Source organism: Solanum verrucosum, unplaced genomic scaffold (genome assembly GCF_900185275.1).
Source record: "Solanum verrucosum unplaced genomic scaffold, falcon-dt-bn FXZP01000015.1, whole genome shotgun sequence".
NCBI lineage: Eukaryota > Viridiplantae > Streptophyta > Magnoliopsida > Solanales > Solanaceae > Solanum > Solanum verrucosum.
Window position 1 is genome coordinate 1,763,156 of NW_026020070.1, and position 14,284 is coordinate 1,777,439.

Here is a 14,284-nt window from a genome sequence, read left to right on the forward strand (position 1 = left end):
ATTATTTGGAGAAGAGGTAGTTTCTATTTTTTTTAGTTTTGGGGATAATGAGTTGTAAAAGGGTTTTAATAGTTTAAAAAGCCTTAAATAACTCTAATAAAACAATATAAACCGTCCCCCTACATTAACTAATTAATTTGGAATTTACTAAATTGTCCCCCTTGTGGCAAAAATTGGGCAGAACCTACAGGGGTGACCTACGCCCCTTGACCTACGACCGTTGGTGCATTGACGCTCTGTCCTGTAGGCCTGTACGTGGGCACGTGAACTTGAAAACTATGGGTCATGACCAACGGACCACCCCTACGAGGCGTGGATGGACCTACGCACAGTAGGTCCCATCCGTAGGTCCTCATTTTTTTGACAGCTTTTGTTCTTTGGGGCAGCCTTGGGGTTAGGCTTTAGGGTCCTCCTGAAGGACCCTTGGTTGGTCTTTGGGGAGTCGTACCTTGATGTTTAACCCCTAAATCCCTCAACCTATGCTTGGGAACTCATTTTACTACATAAAACCCCACATCAAACTCAATAACAAACTCGTAAGGCTCTAGTTTCACCTACTAGATTTCCGAGTCGTTGAAGCTACCAAATCAATTAGCCATCAACTGGGTAAGAGTAATTAAGCCTTTACAATGCTCCAATTTGCAAAAAATTGAAAGAACTTGCAAAATCTCCAAATTTAGTCCCGAAACCTTAAAGTCTACTAAGAAACGTAAGAGAAAACTGTTCTAGACTGAAATGATTCTCCAAATCGATAATAAATTCACTGTCTAAAACTAATTTATAGTCGCCAAAAATAAGCCACAAAGGGCAGATTAGCTAGGTAAGTCAGGCTCGCCGAACCACTCGGCGATCCGCCAATTGATCTCATCCATCGCCTTTTTGCTTTGGCACTCAACATCCTCAAGTGCTGTAACTTTGGGCGATCTCTCTTTGCATCGCAGAACTGCTAGGCGCTTCGCCGACTGCTCCTTTTTGTTGCCGACTTGGTTTCTTGCTTTAGGGCTTGGCACACAGAAACTTTAGGAGGTGAGATTAGCCACTCAGCGACACGCCAAGTGCCCTTCGTGATCTCCAGGCTCACCCTTCTTCATTTCTTCATCTTGTTTTGTTCCTTTTTGCATGTTAGTGTCCTTGCTTGGCTCCTCAATCCATATACCTGAAAATCAAGGCATTAACATCACTTTATAACATAAATTGGGCATTTGAGGACACAAAATCTATACAAAAACAAAGCCCTAAATGAGTCCAAATCTCGGACTCATCAACACCCCTAACTTAAACTTTTGCTTGCCCTCAAGTAAAACTCAAGATCAACAGTTCAAAAAGGATGTCTTAGATAGTGCTACATAAAATTCAATCATTAATTTACACAACAAAGTTCAAACTACTCTTGCAAAGATTAGTTGTGCACTCAAAGATTTAAATTGTGATTGACTATTACCAAATATGCTCAAGGTCACAATACTTCCTTCAAATGCAAGTTCAAGCTCAACAAAGGTACTCAAATGCCCTCACAACAAAGATGAGTCCATATTCACACACAATTTCTTTACAATTTTAAAGTTCCAAAATCACATACAACTCTCACACTCACAAAGATGAACACATGCATGACTTCACCCATAGGTTTGCCCTTATTTTCCAATCAACATTCATTTTAGCTCACTCAAGATTACAAAGGTCTTTTCAGGGCTTCTAACAGGGCTGAATGTTAAGGTATAGTCATTTAGGCTTAGTGGCTACTACCTTCATGAAGTATGGTTTGAACATCACTTTCCTCCTTTTATTTAACGTTTCAAACATGCTCATAATCCACCCCATTATTCAACTTCATATGAATTATCGGATATACCCCATTTCTTTTGCAATTTTCATCACTTTATTTCACAACTTTTTTTTTCTTTGCTTCTTCTCTCTTTTTTTTTTCTTTTTTTTTATATATGGAGGGGTTCCATATTTTTCAAAAACGTTACTCAAAGGGGGATTCTCACACTTCTTGACTTTCCTTCTCTCTTTTACCACACCCCCAACTAAGGCTTTTGGCCTAAGTTGGCTATTCAAACAAACCATACTTCATGAAAGTTATGGGTGAATGGAATAAAGAGAGGTCACAATTGTTCAAGTTTCTTCCAAGAAAAATGGTAAGGCTCAAAATGTGCCAAGTAAGTTCACAAGGTTGGCCACAAAAGAGGTATATTGTCAAATTGGTTCACTCTTCAAAATTGTTGCCTAAGATCATTGCAAGTTCTTGCATCACTTAGTCAATTGGACAAACAGGGCAAATTCTAGGTGTCATCACACACAATGTTCGAGTTAATCTCATCACACAAGGCATTGGTACCAATATCAAACGAAACTCCACACTTTCTAGCTAGTGTGCAATGTTCATAAGAGGAGACTCATTCAATAACCGGCTAGTCACAATGACATGCTAAAATTTCACACATTGTCTATGCAACTTCATTTGGCCTCATCGTATCTGCACATTTATTTCGTTCAATTAAGAGCACTATTCAAGTCATCAGTATTCATCAGAACCAATACTCAAATTTGCACAAGAACAGCCACAATCACAAATAATAGGGGTGGCACAAAATTTAAAAATAGGTCGAAAACATTTTCATTCAAAACAATGAGCCATAAACTCAAACATCCACAAGATTCAAATACAAACTCAATCAAAACACAATTATAGATCACAAAATCAAATATATAAAAATAAAAATGTATTCACAAGAGGTAGGTATGGAAATACCTCACCCCTCCCACAAAAGAAAAGCAGTTGTCCTCAAATGCAACTAAAATAACAATAATCAATAGAAACAACAGAGAGGGAGGTAAATAACGATCATGTCTAATCAGTTACTCTGTCTGTCAAACCATCAGTGCCCGGGGTCACACTCTGGAGCAGGGCATCAGCTGGAGCTGCAATAGGGCCTGCCATAGTAGTGTCTCTCACGGAGGCCTATCGGTCAGTCTCGAACATGGCACCCTCTAGGTCTGCCAGGTCATCATAGACAGTTGCATCTCTCCCCTTAAGTTGCTTCTCATCGGTCTCGGCCTCAGACTCCGCAGCAACAACATCCTCCATACTATCATCTCCGGTGGTAGCTGGAGGTACCGCAGCACGAGCCAGAATCTCAGCACTCGGATCCTCAGGGATCTCAACTAACCCGAATAGTGAAGTGAAGTCTGTGGACTTCAGATGGTCCACATCCTTACTAAGCCTAGAAACCTCAGTTTTCAAAGCCGTAACCTCAGTAGTCACCCCCTGTCCTCTCTCACAAATCACTACTCTTGTGGTGAGACCATCAATGGAAGTCTGGAGAGGTGTTGGTGAGCCTGACTTACTTCGTTGATTGGCCTTTCATGGCTTATTTTTGGCGATTATAAGTTAGTTTTAAACATTTAAATGTAGTATCAAATTTTAGAGAGAACTTTAAAGTTTTTAGTCTAGAACATATATCTCTTGTGTTTCTTAGTAGACTTGAAGATTTTGAGACTCAATTTGTTGATTTTTCAAGTGGGCTTCAAATTTTCTGGAAATTGAAGCATTATAAAGGCTTAATTACTCTTACCCAGTTGATGGCTAATCGATTTGGCAACCATTTTTACTCTTTTATGATGTTTGGATAAAACCTCAATTTTTGGGGTGTGATCATGTGATTATCGGTTGAATTAATTTTTGGGTACTGTTAATTACTAGTTTAAATGCTATGTTGAAGTGGGTTTAATCATTAATTGTGGTTTAATTTATGAGTTGTAGTTGCAAATGCTATTCTATTTTTGTGTTCTTAGCTTACTTGAGAGAGAGGTTTTAGAACTAAGATTATGGATTGATGATTTGTAGGTATTGGGTTGATTTGGGTTTTGCTTGAGAGAGTGAATCCTCAACCAAATCCTACCCATCTTGCTCGAGAAAGAAGATGTATTAAGGTTATGGGTTGTTCTTAATTGCTATGCTTGTTGATGTTCGAGTGAAATCACTTCAAGCGGAATAGTTGTTCGAAAGAAAGCTATTTCAATTATAGTCTAGCCTACCCATTGATATTTAGCTAGTTACTAGTAGTTTCAATTACCCATATATCGAATTTTCCTATAAGCGATTACATCTCAAGAATTCCTCTCCTTATTGTTATTTCAATATTGTTTGATTATGTTATAGTTGATAATTGCAAACCAAAGCCCATAATTGACACTTCTGTCACCCCTTTTGACTTGATATGTCTTTTTTTGATCATTTATGTTCCTATGGTTGATTAAACCACATTCTTACTTCTTGATAGAATTTGAACACATACCGCTCCCTAGGGATTCGACCCTAACTCATTTGTTGGGTTTATTCTGCTTAACGATCATTTTAACGTAGAATTGGATAATGTGTGCTTGAAATGTTATTCATTACTGAGCTGCTACATTCAATTCCTTCTTCTCAATAGGGGCTCTGGCCTGAATCCACCTCGGGGTGGTCTCAGAAATGAGGGGAGCAAGCCATCCCTTGAGGTCATCCATAGTCTGTGTTGAGATCATGCTCTGGTAGCCATGCTCAAAACCTGTTGTTCTGTCATGTACAACATTAATATGAGCGCTCTGGCTGCTGGCGCGGAATCGAGTATCCCCTACTCAGGCGGACAATGTGGTCACATGGGACCAAGCAGTGATGGTTGTAGCTATGGTAGTGGGGCTTATGGTAGACTTTGCCCGCATATTAATTACGGAGATCCATGAAAGGGACTTCAAGGCCACCACCACCTTCCCCTTCCCGTGCCTCATCTTCCAGCTATGCAAGTATTCGTCTGTACCGGTATGGCATTGTGACCGGTTGCTTCATGCAACCAAGACTTTAGACATTTGCCTCATTTGGGATGATGCCAACCTTGCTGCACCGCGGAGGGAGCCACAAGTTCAGGTACCCCCTCTAGGTGATGATCTTGCTTCTGATGTTGCATATATGCAAGTAGATAACTCCACCATGCCGGTCACTACAACAGACACTCAGGCTCTACCTTTTCCAGACGCCATTCAAGCCCCTAGCTCTTCCATAGCCACTCCCTATTCAGGGTTTGTTGCCATCCCTCTACCCCGAGTCCAGAAGCTAGAGGCGCAGATGGCCACTTTGCTTCAGCATGTGAAGCCTTTGATACAGCGTTCTAACGTAGAGTCCAAGCCACGATGGAGCAGATGATGGACCAGAAGGTCAAGGACATTCATAATCGTTTGGATGACTTTGAGTTGCAGGTCCTAGAAAGGCCGACCCCGACCGTTGATGTTTCCACCTTCCAGCGGGATTAAGCGAGCCTCTGTGCTATTGTTGCCGGACATCTAGCTCCAGCAGAGACTGAGCCAGAGTCAGCCGCTACGACACCAGATATAAGGTGGTGATGACTGTCCTATTCGGCGATGTTATGCCGCCACCAAATTCTTTCCATAACGCAGGGAAGTGGCCCTGCTCCGCTCGTACTTTTGATGATGTTGAGCCTAACAGATTGAGGAAGAGGGAGCGCCAGTAGACTGAGGAGGCTCGGAGGGCATCCATAGTTGATGAGGAGCAGAGACAGCAGTGGGCCAGAGATATAGGTGTTGGCCCATCTGCCAGTGTAAGAACTACTAAGGGTGCTTGGATAGTTGATACAGGGACTACTGATGGCATACCGAGTGTTAATCTTGCAAACTCCGGGAAATTGGACCCACCCGCTTCTTAAGAGGTCTTCTACGTATTTGCGCCACAAGTTTGTTTCACCTTCACCCTATGCTTTATTTTTTTTCTGTGCATTAAGGGCAATTGTACCTTATTTTGTTGGGGGTGGGGTAAATAGATTGGAGTGTTAGGGTGAAGTCTGAGTAGCCCAACTGATAATCCTCCTTTGGGGTTTTCTTGTCTATGTTATTTTCCCCCAAAGGAATGTTTACTTTTATGTTGAACCGTCATGTTTAGGTTTGTATGTGTAGAAGTAAGTAAAAGAATAAAAAGCATGAAGGTATAATGAGAATGAGATTGATACCCATCCAATACTTTTGAAATGTGCTAGATCTATAGTCTTGATGAGTTGAATGTGTTAGATCTTAATATGAGATGATAAAGAACCGATTTGACCTCACGACTTAAGCTAAAACTTGAACTAGGTAATCTAATAATATGATAATGAAACAATGTGCCAAGAGTGTGTGAGAAAAGTTTAATGTTCTGACAATATGTGCCAATCTAGAACTTTCACTGTTGGTCCTGCTAAGATAATCTAGGATAGAAGTTGGGAAATGATCATAGGCCCTTGTTCTAATAAAGTCCACAAAAGCCTAAAATGATTTAACCAAAAGCAATAAGTGCTCCCTTTGACCCAATTATTTGAGCCTATAATATACCACTTCTTTCAAACACACCTAACAAACCTTCCCTAAAATAATTGTTTTGGCCACGGTCCCTCCTTGGACATGTGCACCTTGACTTAGGCCAAAAGCCTAAGTTGAGAAGAAAGTTACCTTGATCTTGGCCTTGGTCCGACATAGGATATTGTGCACCTCAACTCATGCAAAATACATAAGTTGAGGGTGGTTATGAAAAATAAACTTGAAAGAAAAAGGGTATGGAAAGAGTTTTGTGTTGAAGAGAGTAATAGAAAAAAAAGATGTGACTTTGTGCAAAAGAAGCAAAAGATGAATAAAAAAAGTGCTGAAAGAAATAAAGAAAAATAAAGAGAAAGAAAAAGAAAAAAAGTGAAAAAAATATGAGTTATAAAGTCAAAAGTCATATCTATGTGAAAAGAGTTGAGGGAAAGAAAGGAAAATAAAAATATGTCCAGAATTGGTTGAGAAAAGAGGTAAAAAGCCAATGTAATGTCAAGAAGGGCAGAAAGTCACTAAAAAGTACCCAAATATATTCTACCTGACGCTGAGCCTACGTTACAAGCTAAGAATGTCCTATAGTGATCCTAGCAACTAGTTTGGAGAGTCTAAGCAGTGAAAATAATGGCAAACCTATGGTATAGAGCACGAACTCTACCTAAAGTAACATTTGAGCTTGAGTGTTGAATGAATCCTAAAAACCTGAAAGGCATATCTATTGTGTGTGAAAAAGAATTTCTTTTGAAGTGAGGGCACTAGTTACATTGTTGGAGAATTGATACCTTGGTGATTGTGAAAGGTGTATGTTGTGATGTCTGTTGGTCGATCTATGTCATCTTTTGATCCGTATGAGTTAGCTTGTTGAGTCTAAATGAAGAGATTTGCACTAAGGAAATGGGATGGACTGAAAAGGCCATGTTATTTCTTGAGTTTGAATGTCTTCTTCTACACAAGTGTCGTTTAGAGTTTTAGTGTGTCGCTTAAGGAGAAACAACAAGTTTAAGTTGAGGGTGTTGATATATCGTGAGTTTACGATATTTTTGCTGAAATTCACTTAGAAGTTGTGTGCGTCTAGAGACATATTGTATTAGAAATAATGTGTTTTGTGCTATGTTTGTAGCAAATAATCTGGGAATGCAGTTGATAGTGGTTAGTGCTGAAATCATGCAGAAGGGACCACTCACAGAGGGATCCACGGGTCGTAGGTCCTGTGACGGACCGTCGTTGGGCAGGCGTAGATGGAGCATGAGGGAATTCTGAGCAAGTGTGGAACTATGAAGAAACTAACGGACTGTAGGTCGACCCACGGGCCGTCCTGCACATCCGTCGATGGGTTTAGAGAGTTCAAGCTCCAGTGATGAAAAATTCTAAGTTTGGAGCCATGGAAGCGAACCCACAGACCGTATGTCGACCCATGGTTCGTCCTGCACGTCTGTCGTTGATGATCTGAGAGTAAAGGTTCAAGTCCCTACTAAAAAGTTGCCAAGTGTTGAACCAATGAGGGTGACCTGGACCGTAGGTCAACCCACCGTCCGTAGGTTGAGTCGTCACTTGAAGCCACGTCCAACACTGCTTATTTCCTTATTTTGTTTCATTTTTATTTAGGACATGTTTTCTATAAATAGGAGTTATAAACCTTATTTTTGGGGATTAGGCATTATTGTAATAATCTTAGTTCTTGGTGTTTTGGTGAATTGAGTTACAAACTTTAGCAATTTGATTTCTAGATTTCGTATTATAGGATTTTGACTTTGAATTTCAATTGAAGATTTGGGTTTTCAGCAATTTAACTTGTAAGTTCATGAATTCTTTTTATCAAAATATGAATTGTATTCTTTCAAACATGAGTAGCTAAATCCACAACAGGGGTTGCGGAAACCATGAGCAATTAACAATGTATGACTAATAATTAAGTAATTCTTCATTAGTGTTTATGCATTTATTGGTAAGTCTTTCATTTAGAAGTCTTTTTAACGGTTGCAAACGTTAGAACTCGCTTCGTTCCTACTTGCCGAACTAATGAGGTAATGAATGAGAAAAGAATTAACAATGTAGATTTACTGGATGCTATCTAATAGTCTAATGTTAATTGGTGCGAGGGTGAAAACTAAGACATACATTGATGTGATGTCTAATTTCAGGTAAAGGTACGGGTTAGTAAAGTATACACTCATAGCCGAACCAAAGTGAGTAGTGAAATTCCCTATTTGGAGGACCAATCACTTAGAGATACCTATCTTACCAACTTTGCATGTAAAACACTAGGAAATGATTACTATTATTAGGATTATCGCATTAAAAGCTTATGGGGAACACATACACCCTAGCTTCTCTCACATATTGATAACAACAAAGTTTGAATCCTGCTTACTTGTTACTTAATCAAAAATTTGTTACTTGTTTACAAATAACCCCCCCCTTTAGTTTACTTGTTTCGGAAATAGTTTGACTAAACGAATATAATCATGAGTTAAGTTTAAGTGTGAACCATTTTTCTCGTGGAATCGACCCCAATCTACAAGTTGGGTTCTTTATCTGACAACAATCTCTTATACTTCTTTAGGAAGGTGTAGTTTGAGCGTGTCATATGTTCATGGGGATCCTCATAAGCCAGCCTCCAAAACAAACATTTCAGTTGTAGGAGCTGAAGCATTGTGCTTGTAATGTGAAAAATAGCATTTCCTTCAGTTGGAGGCAAATGAATGGCGCCAACACCACCAACCTGGTTTGGCCTACTCGGCTACCATTACTTTTGTTAACACTCATCTCCTCCTTTGTTCAACACAAAACCAAAAACCAAAATAAGTTGATACAACTACAGTAAAAAGTATCACAATTCAACTTCAATAAAAGAATTTTAAACAACACCACTCCCCGGCAGCGGCGCCATTTTGATTAAGGTTTCAAGCACACCTCATCCAATTCTAGGTGCAAACGATTGTTAAGTAGTATAAAACCCAACAAATGAGTTGGGGTCGAATCCAACAGGGAGTGGTATGTGTTCAAATTGAATTAAGAAGTACGAATGTGTTCTAACTAGCTATAGGAATAGAAATTATTGGAAAAAAACATATCAAGTCAAAAGGGGTGACCCGAATGTCGAATGGGGGTTTTTCTTTGTAATTATCAACTACAACGCAATCAAACAATAATGAAATAATAATAAGGAAAGGAATTCTCGGGATGTGACCGATTAAAGGCAAATTTGATATATGGGTAATTGAAAGTACTAGTAAATAGCTAAATATCAGTGGGTAGGCTAGACTATAATTGAAATAGTTTTCTCTCAAACAACTATTCCGCTTCGAGTGATTTCTATCGAACATCAACCAGCATAACAATTAAAAACAACCCATAACCTTAATACATCTTCTCTCTCGAGAAAGATGAGTAGGATTGGGTTTAGGATTCACTCTCTCGAGCTGAACCCAAATCAACCCAATACCTACAAATCATTAATCAATAATCTTAGTTCTAAAACCTCTCTCTCGAGCAAGCTAAGAACACAAAGATAAAACTGCATTTGCAACTACAATTCATGAATTAAACCACAATTAATGATTAAACACACTTGAATATAGCATTTAAGTAATTAACAATACCCATAAACTAATTCAACCCAAAATCACATGATCACACCCCAATAATTGGGGTTTTAGCCAAACATAATAAAAAATGTAAAAATAGTTACCAAATCAATTAGTCATCAACTGGGTATGAGTAATTAAGCCTTTACAATGCTCCAAATTGCAGAAAATTTGAAACCCACTTGCAAAGTCTCCAAATTGAGTCCCAAAACCTTCAAGTCTACTAAAACAACTTAAGAGAAAACAGGTCTAGACTAAAAGGATTCTCCAAATTGGTATAAATTCACTATTTAAAACTAATATATAATAGCCAAAAAAAAGCCACGAAGGGCAGATTGGCAAGGTAAGTCGGGCTCACCGAACCACTCAGCGGCCACCCATTTATCTCTTCCATCGCCTTTTTGCTTCGGCACTCAGCAACCTCAAGTTCTGTAACTTTGGGCGATCTGTCTTTGCATCGCGGAACTTCTCGACGCTTTGCCGACTGCTCCTTTTCATCGCCAACTTGGTTTCTTCCTTCAGGGCTTGGCACACTGGAACTTTAGGCGGTGAGATTAGCCACTCAGGGACAATCCAAGTGCTCTTGGCAAACTTCAGGCTCGCCTTTCTCATTTCTTTAGCTTGTTTTGTTCCATTTTTCCTGTAAGTGTCTTTGCTTTGCTTCTCAATCCATATACTTGAAAATCAAGGCATTAACATCAGTTAATAGCATAAATGAGTCAAAATCTTAGACTCACCAGCCACCATCAACTTAGGCTTTTGGCCTAAGTCAAGGTGCACATATCCAAGGAGGGACTGGGGCCAAAACAATTATTTTAGAGAAGGTGAGTAAGGTTTGTTTGGAAAAAGTCTATTTTAGGCTCAAACATTTGGATCATGGGGAACATTTATTTCATGTTGGTTGGATCATTTTAGGCTTTAGTGGACTTATTTGAACAAGGGCCTATGATCATTTCCTAGCTTCTAGCCTAAATTATCTTAGCAGGACCAATGGGGTAAGTTCTAGATTAGCACACACTGTGTGAACATTCAAACTTTTCTCACACACATATGGCACATTGTTTCATTATCAGATTATTAGATTACCCAGTTCAAGTTGTAGCTTAAGTCATGAGGTAAAATTGGTTCCTTATCATGTCATATTGAGATCCAGCACATTCAACTGATCAAGCCTAAAGATCTAGCACATTTCAAACTTTTTGGACGCGAATCATTTTTTTCAGGCTTTTTTTTATGCCATCATTCTTTCATTTGTTCTACTTACTTCTACACATACGTTCCTAAACATGCCAGTTCAATAGCAATTAAAAACAGTCTTTTGGAGGAAAAGAACACATGCGAGAAAACCCCAAGAGAGGATTATGAGTTTGGGTTACTCAGACTTCACCCTATCACTCACAATCCCTTTACCCCACCCCAAGAAATTAAGGTTCAATTGTCCCTAATGCCTAAAAATCAAAAGTAAAACATAGGGTGAAACAAACCTGTGGTGCATATGTACCGAAGCCCTCTCAAGAAGTGGGTGGGTCCGATTTTCCGAAGCCCGCAGGATCAACACTAGGAACACCATCAGTAGCGCTCCCATCAACTATCCCAGTACCCTTAGTAGTGCTCACACTTCCAAATGGGCCAACACCTATCTCTCTGGCCCACTGTTGTCTCATCTCCTCATCCAGTAATGACACCCTCGTGGCCTCCTCCAATTTCTGGCGCTCCTTCTTCCTCAATCTCTGAGCCTCAACATCATTAGAAGTACGATCGGAGCGGTGGTGCTTCCCAAATGTACGAGAATAATTTGGTAGTGGCATAGCATCGCCGAATGGGGCAGTCATCACCACCTCATCATCCAATGTCGTATGGGAAGACTCTGGTTCAATCTATGGGGGGCTAGGAATGCAACAACATCAACACGAAGGCTACCCAACTCCTGCTGGAAAGTGGTCACATCAATGATCGGGATGGTGGCCTCTCCAAGACCCTCAGATCAAAGGCATCCAGGCACTTATGAACGGCCTGAACCTTCTGATCTATCATTTGTGACATCCTTACCTCGAACTCCGTGATAGAGTGTTCCATCCATGGTTTCACATGCTGAAGCAGAGTGGCCATCTGTGCCTCTAGATGCTGGATTCGGGCTAGAGGGATGGTGGTGGACCCTAAAGAGGGAGTGGCTCGGGATAAGCTAGGGGACTGACTAGTGGCCAAAGACAGTGGAACCTGAGTATTAGATGTAGTGATCGGAATGGGGGAGTCATCGGCCTACATCTGCTCAGCATTGGTAGCAAGATCATCAACAAGAAGTGGCACCTCAACCTGGGGATCTCTCCATGGTGCAGAGAGGATGGCATCATCCCGAATGAGGCCAATGTTTAGAGTCTTGGTTGTATCAACCAATCGATCACAATGCCATACTAGATGTAACGACCCTAAAAATGAACTAGTGAAACTAGAGCCTCACATGTGAGTTTGGAGTTGAGAACTTGATGAAATGATGAGGAATGACCGTGACGTCCGGAAACTAGTCATTTGAACTAGTGAGTTGTAAGAGTCAACTTTAAATGGTCATATCTTTTAGCTCAAAATGAATTAGGTAGACCTTTACCTATCCAATTAAAGGTCTTTGAGTCCTCTTTCCAACGCCACCGAGTATGCCCAATTCCGACCTTGGAGTAAAAAGTTCTGCCCGAAATATTGAAGCACTGTCAGGCTGAAAAAAAAAGGGCGAACTAAGACGGGAAGGGGCAAAATTTTTTAAGTTAAGACTTTATGGGTCCTTAGTCCTTTTCCAAAATTGACCCTATGTTGTTTTATTCTTTTCCTAGCAACTATAAGACCTTTATATGACTTAATTCCTTTCATTTAAGCCACTCCTCTTAGGATTAAAAAGAAACCCATCTCCTTTCATAAATTTTCTGTAACTCAAGGAAGAAGAGGAGTTGGAGCTAGGATTGAAGATTTCGAGTGCTTCTTCTTCAATTTTCGTGGGTTTTCAACTTAGAGGTATGGGGATCCTTATCCTTGATTATTCTTTCTTTCAAGGAACCCAATCAAAAGGTTTTCAAGGTTTTTCAAATACACACAAAAACCTATTTTGATTCTAGCATGGGTTCTTGCATAAAAAGGTTTTAAATGATGATTTATATGGTTATTAATGATTATTAATGGTTCTTAGAAAGAAATTCTCATGTCTTCTCAAATTCTCTAAATTTGGCCTAAAGTGGGTGTATTGATTTTGTGTAATTGATGGACGATTATTGTGTAGATTGTTGTGGACTGTTCATATATGTATTTATCTACGTGGAATTGTTAAGAATTGTTACTGAATTGAAGGATGTGGGATGTTAGCCTTGAATGGACAAAATTGTGAATTGGTCTTCATGTTGATTATTGGCTTATGCTTAGCTTAGCTTGTATAGTTGAATGTTGTTATTATCATTGTTATTGTATTGTTAATTGTTGGAATATGAGGATGATGAAGATAGCCATGGAAAGAGGGTAAGTTGATCAAACTTGATAAATATTGTATAATTGGCATGGAATTGAGTATTGTGGCTTATGGCCTTTGAAAAAGGTGGTAAGATGGCTTGATCTCTTAGTATTAATATAATTGTTATTGGTTGGTTTGATCCACCTTTGGTGGAGGTGGTTATTTGTTGTATTATTGTGAATTGAGGCCATGAAGGGCATTATGTGAATGTTATTATATTGTTGTAATACACATATGAGGCTATATGTAAAGTCCTATATGAAGCTATATGTAAAGTTTTATGTGAAGCTATATGTGAAGGTATGATGTGAATGAGTTTTATATGAAGCTATATGTGAAGGTATGATGTGAATGAGTTTTATGTGAAGCTATATGTGAAGGTATGATGTGAATGAGTTTTATATGAAGCTATATGTGAAGGTATGATGTGAATGAGTTTTATGTGATCTTGTGATGATCCTATGTAAAGTGGATAGCATTGTGAGTTAAAGTATGATTTCTCATGATGTATATATGAAATGATGTTGGATTATGAAGTATCCTTAAATTAAAATGTTGTGACTTGGTTGGTAGACTAAAGTGTCCCTCCTTGTTACTTAAAGTCTTGAATGCATGAATGTGTGAAGTGGGCAAGAACTAAGAAATGGTGCCCTTTCTATAAATGCTAAAAGAGGAATTCTAGGCCAAGACTTGAATCGGCAAAACTAAGAAATGGTGCCCTTTCATAAGTCTAGCTTTCCTAAGTAAATGTAAAACCATGAAATCAGTAGACCTAATGGTGGTAGCCCTTCTCATGTGTGAAATGATGAACCTTGGACCGGTAGGCTTAAGGCACCCTTAATGAAAAATCGGTAGGCCTAAGGCACCCTTC